This window comes from Sphaerodactylus townsendi, linkage group LG09 (assembly GCF_021028975.2).
Source record: "Sphaerodactylus townsendi isolate TG3544 linkage group LG09, MPM_Stown_v2.3, whole genome shotgun sequence".
Lineage (NCBI taxonomy): Eukaryota > Metazoa > Chordata > Lepidosauria > Squamata > Sphaerodactylidae > Sphaerodactylus > Sphaerodactylus townsendi.
The window spans coordinates 78,354,649-78,362,932 of NC_059433.1; positions in this window are offsets into that span (position 1 = coordinate 78,354,649).

Here is an 8,284-nt window from a genome sequence, read left to right on the forward strand (position 1 = left end):
CAGCTGAATATCAAGAGTTGGTTTAGCTCCAGAAATTGCCTGTCATATGCCTCTGACAGGAACAAAAAGAAACCAAAATAGATATATAGCCTCTGCCATAGCTTCCTTTCAGTATCTGATAATCAGAGGTATGCTGCCTTTGAGCATGAAAAGTTATATTTTGAAAAACACACAGCAGAAACTACACTTGCATGTAGGACTTTTCTCCCCAAATACTTCATTAGTTTTTCAGCTTTAATAATACCACTATATAATTCTCGGTGTTGCCTGATCTGCAGATACTTGAATCTGGAGAATGGGATAGTGGACAGACACGCCTAATCTTTCTGCAAACCTGAGAAAAGCTCCAGGGTTGTGGAAAAATCCAAAACCTATTTTAAAAAACCAGTGCGCAGGAAAAAAACCCTCAAATGATAAAAGAAGCACCTGTAGCTTTAAGAAATAGGTGTCCTTAGTGTCTGTTGCTAGGCAACCACAATGATATTGCCAGCCTTCAAGCCTTGGTTTCTGCCAGTAAAGGGTAGTGAGAGGGGGCAAGGCTCTTTGTAGGACTATTTCAGCCTTTGTCAGGATTCTTCAGTGCCAAGTCTAGCAGCCCCAAAACTCACTAAAATGTGATACAGCCCAAAGCGGCAGGCATTTCCCTGTAGACGACAGTTTCATAATGCATACATGTTGATCACATCTAATGTATTTATAATGTTTACATCACACCTTCAGGTGCCTAACAAAGTCACAAGCTGCAAATATGTAAAACAATCTAACACACCACCAGCTATATTTATTTATTTATTTGTTCCACTTATATACCGCCCTCCCCCGAGGGGCTATATAAAGACAATTCACAGATTACAAACACACAGGCAGAGTTTATGTGTGCACTGTAGTCTATGAATTGCTACTGGACAGGGAGTTATGCGAAACTCAAAAATCACCAGGGATGTGGTATAGTCAAAGAAGTTTTTCCCAAGTATAGACTTTGCAGCTGGGTTGAAGAAGAACTAACAAGTACAGCGGGAAAGATGCTGTGTCCGCACAAGTTCACTTTACCCCAACATTTTTTGGTTTGTGCAGATAAATGCAGCAGACGTGAGAAAGTGAACAGGGCCAGAATCTTCAAGTAGCTTGTATTGTTCTAGCTCATTTCGATTTAAATGGAACATCATACAGAGAGAATCAGGTATCTCGAATCCATGCAGAGTACAGGAGGCTTGGGAGAAACATCATTTGTTAAACAGAGATACTCCGCCTGACCTTGCTTCCAGGAGGAGAGATAATGGATTAACAGAGATGGAAGGCCGCCAGCTATTCAGAATGGGAATAGAATTTCTAGACAAAATACCATAATATCAGTCAAAACTATGGGACAATCGGGCCATTAACACCGAAGTGAAAATATCAAGGGGGTATTATTTAAATTGATAAATGACTTCATGTTTCCCTGTGAACTCTTTAGTGCAGCTCCACAGAAGAGCTCCACAGAAATGCTCTGTTAGAAAGTGAACAGAGGAATACCTGGAAAGAAATTAGCCCAACACAGGAGGAAGCGATGGCTCAGTTGCCAGAGTCTCTGGCTCTGTGCAGGGGCTGGTTGCCCATTTACCTATTCATTTCACATTTATCCTGACCTTGGCGGGCCCAAGGTCACCCAGCAACTCTATAGCAGAATGGAGATTTGAACCTGGGTCTACCATATCTGTCCCAGTCTAACACAACCATGGTTCTGGCTATCCAGCTTTTTACTCATCCACAGCATATACAGTGGTGGGATCCAAAAATTTTAGTAACAGGTTCCCATGGTGGTGGGATTCAAACTGTGGCATAGCGCCAATGGGGCTGGGCGGGGCACGATGGGGGCGTGGCCGGGCATTCCAGGGGCGTGGCATTTCTGGGCAGGGCTGTGGCAAGGACACAGCCACTGCACCAGTCCTTGGGCGGGAAAAGAATGCATGCAGGCGCAGGCTGCCACGCACGCCGGTGCACCTCCTGCTAGACTGCTTCAAGTTCTGCGCGCCACTGCTGAGAGGAGGGGCGTAACTAAGGCAAAAATCACGTGGCAAAATCCCCAATTAGTAACCCCCTCTCGGCACACACAAATAATTAGTAACCTACTCTTGGGAACCTGTGAGAACCTGCTGGATCCCACCTCTGAGTATATAGCCAGTTGGGTATGACAGCAAACATATGATAAAGCAATAGGATTGCCAAGGAGGGGAGCAACATAGTAACTGGAGGGAGGGGGGTCTTACTGGCAGCAGAGATCTTGCTATTGAGATAATGAAAATTTTGGCATGCACTAATGTCACTACCCATGCCCCCAGAAGTGACATCAGCAGGTTGTCAGGGTCACTAGTGTTTGGGCAAAACCAGTGGTGGGATTCAGCCGGTTCACACCACTTCAGCAGAACCGGTTGTTAAAATGGTGCTTGTAAACAACCAGTTGTTAAATTATTTGAATCCCACCACCGAAACTGGTTGTTAAATTATATGAATCCCACCATTGGGCAAAACTCTATTGTTTAACCATAGAGTTTTGCCCGAATGCCAGGGCACCTCCCAGCAATTCACTGATGTCCCATCTAGGCATATAGGGAATGACATCAGCACATCAGGAGGCTGTCCATGTCTCCCATCTCCCTTCTTCCCCACACTGACCAGCAGCAGGGAAGTGGGGAAGCCCCCAGTAGAGAAACGGCAGCCCTATAGAGGAAGAGTTGGCACAAATGAGGCGTTCTTGTAGTAGCAGAGAAACAAAAATGACTAAGGATCAAGAGGGGAACATACTAGAAAGCATTCTGGCAATCTTAAGAAGAATCATACCCAAACAAACCCATTGTAGTCAACAGGGTTAGAGAAGGGTGAACATCGACTAAATTAGGACTGCATTGTTAATTTCTTGCCCATCAAAGGGAAACAGAGGTGAAAAGGCTTGCGTTAGAATAATGTAATACATCAGTTTACAGCTCGACAATCATCCAAGGGAACCATCAAAAGTAAGAAAAATAATTATTATAATTTGCTTGACTGCTGCCCACTTTCCCAGACTTGTAAATCAATCTCCAGAGCATTCTGTTTCTTGCCTAATTAGATGAAAATGCATGCACGTTGTAACACTCTTGGCGCCGTTTTAGTCGTACGAAAACACAATTCTTGTATTTTGCATTTTAATCTGTTTTTATAAATATCTCCCAATGCACTTCAGTATCAATTTTTTTGTACTTATTTGTATCTCTATTGGGAAAAGTTAATCATAAAGAGAGTTTCATAATAAAGGCGAAAAATTTTATGGTGCGTGATTAATAATTTATGATCCAATACTCATGAAATCTCCAAATCTTCAACAACCCAAGGAGCCAGTATCTATTTTTTTAAAAGGAGGAATAATAGTAGATGCCAATGTCTGTACCTTCCCAAAACAGGGGACCATATTTTGAAATAATATTCCATTCTTCCCCCTTTCTGGTATGGAGATTTTTTTAAGTTCCAATTTAGATTTTTGAACTAGCCATGCATGATGTTAACATATGTCTCAGAACTTTCCACTGCAAATCTAATGTCTTTACTTCCAGGAAAAGTACCAGTTCTTTGTGTATAATCTAGCACAGCGATTCCCAACCAAGGTTCTGTGGTATCCTGGGGTGCCGTGAGCATGTCCCAGGGGTACCACGGCAATGCTACCGGGCCCCCTCACTTTTGCGGTGTCTCCTGCTGGCACCAGCAAGGATATGGAGCTGGCCCAGGGGCAGGACCTGACGGAAGGTCAGCAACCACTTCCCACCCACCCCCACCCCCGTGCTTTCCTTCACCCTGGGAGGGGAAGGTGGGGGGTGGGAAGCAGGGGAACATAAGAACATAAGAACTAGCCTGCTGGATCAGACCAGAGTCCATCTAGTCCAGCATTCTGCTACTCGCAGTGGCCCACCAGGTGCCTTTGGGAGCTCACGTGCAGGATGTGAAAGCAATGGCCTGCTGCTGCTCCTGAGCACCTGGTCTGCTAAGGCATTTGCAATCTCAGATCAAGGAGGATCAAGATTGGTAGCCATAGATCGACTTCTCCTCCATAAATCTGTCCAAGCCCTTTTTAAAGCTATCCAGGTTAGTGGCCATCACCACCCCCTGTGGCAGCATATTCCAAACACCAATCACACGGAGGGGAAGATGGGGGAGGATGGCAGGAGAGTGAGGTCAAAGGTACCGTACATTGAAAAGGTTGGAGAACACTGAGCATAAAAGGTTTGAATGTATAATCACCCCAATGACCTTAACACTACTTTAAAATGTTGAGGGACCCCTGTCCAAAAAGCAGTGGCTTTGTAAGGCCATGGCGTGTGAATAAAATGCAGAGATTCTCCAGCACAGGATCCCTGGATGAAATAAACTTGGATATCTCATGGACTGCATCCACCCAACCTTTTTGTTGTTGGAAACGGGAGGAGGAGGAAGTTTCCTTTGACCGCTCAAAAGGCTATGCTGGGGAATGATGGGATCTGAAAAGGCAAAAGCAACATGGTAGAGAAACTGAATTAAGGAGGAAAATTAGATGAGACTGAGGCCCCTTCCGCACACGCAAAATAATGCACTTTCAATCCACTTTGCAGCTGGAATTTACTGTGCAGAATAGCAAAATCCACTTGCAAACAATTATGAAAGCAGATTGAAAGTGCATTGTTCTGCATGTGCAGAAGGGGCCTGGAGATAAAATTGGTAGGACCCAACGGGGTGCACGCTAAGAATGATGGAAAGGGGCAAAAGAGTTGCCGAACATCAAAAGAAGCAGATAGTGCTAAAATAAGCCACCTGTCCTCCGGTTCACAAGTCCAAGGCAACTACTTGGTTCTTCTCTACAACTTCTGCTTTGTTGAGTTGTCTAATAATTTCATGGTTTTTGGACTTTCTTATTATATGTTATAGCCTTCTGCACACATGGGGCAGAGGCTGGCATGTCATGGAGTTGCCAACCTCCAGCTGGTGATCTCCTGGGATTGAAATTAAATCTCTAGGATTCTTGCTGGGACAAATGGCCAATAAGATTTATTTGTGCCTTCTTGTTTTTAACAACAAGCAAGAAAGAAAGACTGTTAGGTAAGTTCCTTGGGTAATGTCTGGCGGAAACTTTTATTTGTTGGGCAATGACTGTATTATTTGTCTTCTTTTAGAAATTTCTTGTATGGTTTATTTTGTCTATTTCTTTTCAAACACGACTCAAGTAAATATTTATATTTTTAAATCTCTGGCGATTGATTTGAATTTGATAAAGCAGATGGATGTAATAATCAGGGGTTTGTAACTATGAGAAACTGCACATATTTTGCAAGGGGGGGGGAGGCAGCAAATCTGTTGTGTACACAGTTCAGAGGTAAAGGCCTCTCTCACGTCACTGTCCACCACACTGCCCAGACTCCCTTTGTGCAAAGTGCTTTACATCTACAACAATCTAATTAAATTCACAACATGACCTGTTCTCCAGGACCACCACAATTGGGGGGCTTCTCCTTCATGTCTGAAACATCAACACGTGCACCCCCACTTAATTTTTTTATTGATCATCTAGCTTGCTTAAGAGTTCTGCAGAGTGCTTAACATATTGCTTGATAGTTTACATTTTAGTTGAGCCCAAGCTGTGCTCACAACCTGATTTCAATCCTGATAGAAGACAGTTCCAGGTAGCCAGCTCAAGGTGGACTCAGCCTTCCATCCTTCTAAAGTCAGTAAAATAAGCAGAGGCATAGCTCCAAGGGGACAGGGGGGCTGTGACGCACTGCGCGCACGTCTCTGTATGGGTGTGGTGGGGGCATGGTGGGAGCATTCCGGGGTGGGGCGGGGGCGTTCCTGGGCAGGGCAGGGGTGGAGGACGTACCAGTGCACCAGGTGCTTTCCCCCCTTGCTACGCCTCTGAAAATCAGTACCCAACTTGCTGGGGGGAAATTCAGACAACAAAGGAAAGCAGTGGCAAACCACCCATAAACACAGACTGCCAAGAAAACATCACTATGTGACATCACCCCATGGGTCAGTAATGACCTGATGTTTGCATATGGTTAAGGATATCTTTATCCTCAGATAAGGATATCTTTATCCTGGATAAAAAGTACTACACAGCTGTTGTTTTGGGAACTTTTCTGTCCCATTCCTATTGAATGCTCTTGCTTCTTAGCACAAACATACACTGATCACAAGTGGTAGATTCCAGCAACCATATTTCCTCTGGCATAATTATAGCTATTTTTGTTGGCTGACTTGTAATGCTACCCTCAAACGTCAACTACAACAGAATCATTTTCTTCTTGAGCGAAGAGTGCCCCCTGCCCACACAGGGGATAGGTCGATAGGATCTCAAGTGCGGCAGCCATCAGCTGAACCCACCGGTTGCATACTTCCTGCAGCAGAAAGCCAAGCAGATGTGGCTGCAGGAGCCAAGCAGATGTGACTGCCTGCTGGAGAAAGCTGGAACTGGCAGCTGAGTAGAGGATTTGTGTGCAGGTGTGTTTTGACCACTAGAATGAAATGCAAACTGAAAGGGGGAGGGAAGAAAAAAAAAGGAAAAATACAAGTGATTCAAGGACTTTTTAAAGTTGCCCAGAAGCAAGAACCATAAGAGGTCCCCTGCTGGATCAGATCAGTGGTCCATCTAGTCCAGCATCCTCTTTCGCACAGGGACCAACGAGATGCCCTGGATGGCCAGCAATGCATGGGAGCTAGGACTGCCAACTCTGGGTTGGAAAATTCCTAAAAATGTTGAAAGCGCAGCTTGGGCTGATTTCGCATGGGCCAAAAATGGTGTGAAAACAGTATGAACCCTTTTACACCATTTTAAACCCTTTTACACAGAGGTGGGATCCAGCAGGTTCTCACCAGTTCCCGAGAGTGGGTTACTAATTATTTGTGTGTGCCGAGAGGGGGTTACTCATTGGGTCTGCTTTTCCGTTAGAAATTCAATTAGGTCCAAAAATCATAAAGTCCTGTTGTTTCCTATGGGGCTGGTTAGCGAAGGTAGAAAACGGGATAAATTCTCCCTGTTGGGCTGTTTTAAAAACATGTTTTAGAAATATGGTAAAGTTCCTTGTTTAAGGAAAGTATCCTTCTTTTGATTTCTAGAAACAAAATTAAGTATTTGAAAGTATTAAGTATTTGACAGGCAGTCAATTAAAGGAGAAGTAGTTGTTTTTGTTGGCAGCAGATGATAGGACTTGCTATAATGAGTTTAAATTATGGACAAAACGATACCAGCTGGAAATTAGGAACTTTTTTTTTACAGTAAGAGTTTTTTACAGTAACAGAGAAATTATTAATGCCCTGCCCCTGGAATGCCCGGCCACGCCCCCATCGTGCCCCGCCCAGCCCCATTGGCACTATGCCACTGTTTGAATCCCACCACCATGGGAACCTGTTACTAAAATTTTTGGATCCCACCACTGCTTTTACACCATTTTCACACCGTTTTCACACTGCTGCTTTTGGCCCAAGCGGAATCAGCCTTGGGGAGGGTGAGATTTAAGGGGGGACCTCACTGAGGAACAATGCCATGGAGGCCACTATTTAAAGCATCCATTTTCTCCAGTGTCACTAATTTCTAGACTCAGGCAATCGTGTAATTCTAGGAGATCTACAGACCTCACCTGGTCGCTGGCAATCCTAACTGGAACAGACAGGCTTTCCCCGGTGTTGTCTTAAAGCACCAGTTTTTAGAGAGGCTGATTGCCCCTGGATGTCCAGATTCTTTATCGTACTGAATAGCCACTGATTAACCTCTTCTCCATGAATACCTTTTAAAAATCTATCCTTTCACATCTACATTTGTGGTCCTTGCTGTATCTGCTGGCAGTGCGTTTCAGAGTTTAATGATTCATTGGGTAAAGAATCACTTCCTTTGACCCATTGTAACTCTATTGTTTATCAGCGTTCATAGGTATTCCTTGAGATTTAGCACAGCCTCAACCGAACTGCAAAATTTTTTCTATCCAATGCTCATATTTAGATCTGAAAAATGTTGACCTGAGAACAACACCTCCTGCTGGAAAAATGCAAATTACTATGGGTTGCCTTCTTTTGGAAATCGAATAGCATATGGGTATTCTGAGACTGAAGACTTCAAACAATACATCTAAAACTGGTTTAGTTTGATTCAGGAGACAATGCACACCACTGTATGCTTCTGGCACAAGCACATAGTCCAGTTTGGAATACATGAGTCTGTTTCTGGGTTCCATATAAAAATACACAAGCTTTCAAGAAACCACTACTGAAGTTTCTTGAGTAAGATGTGTACCCATTCATTGTTAACAAA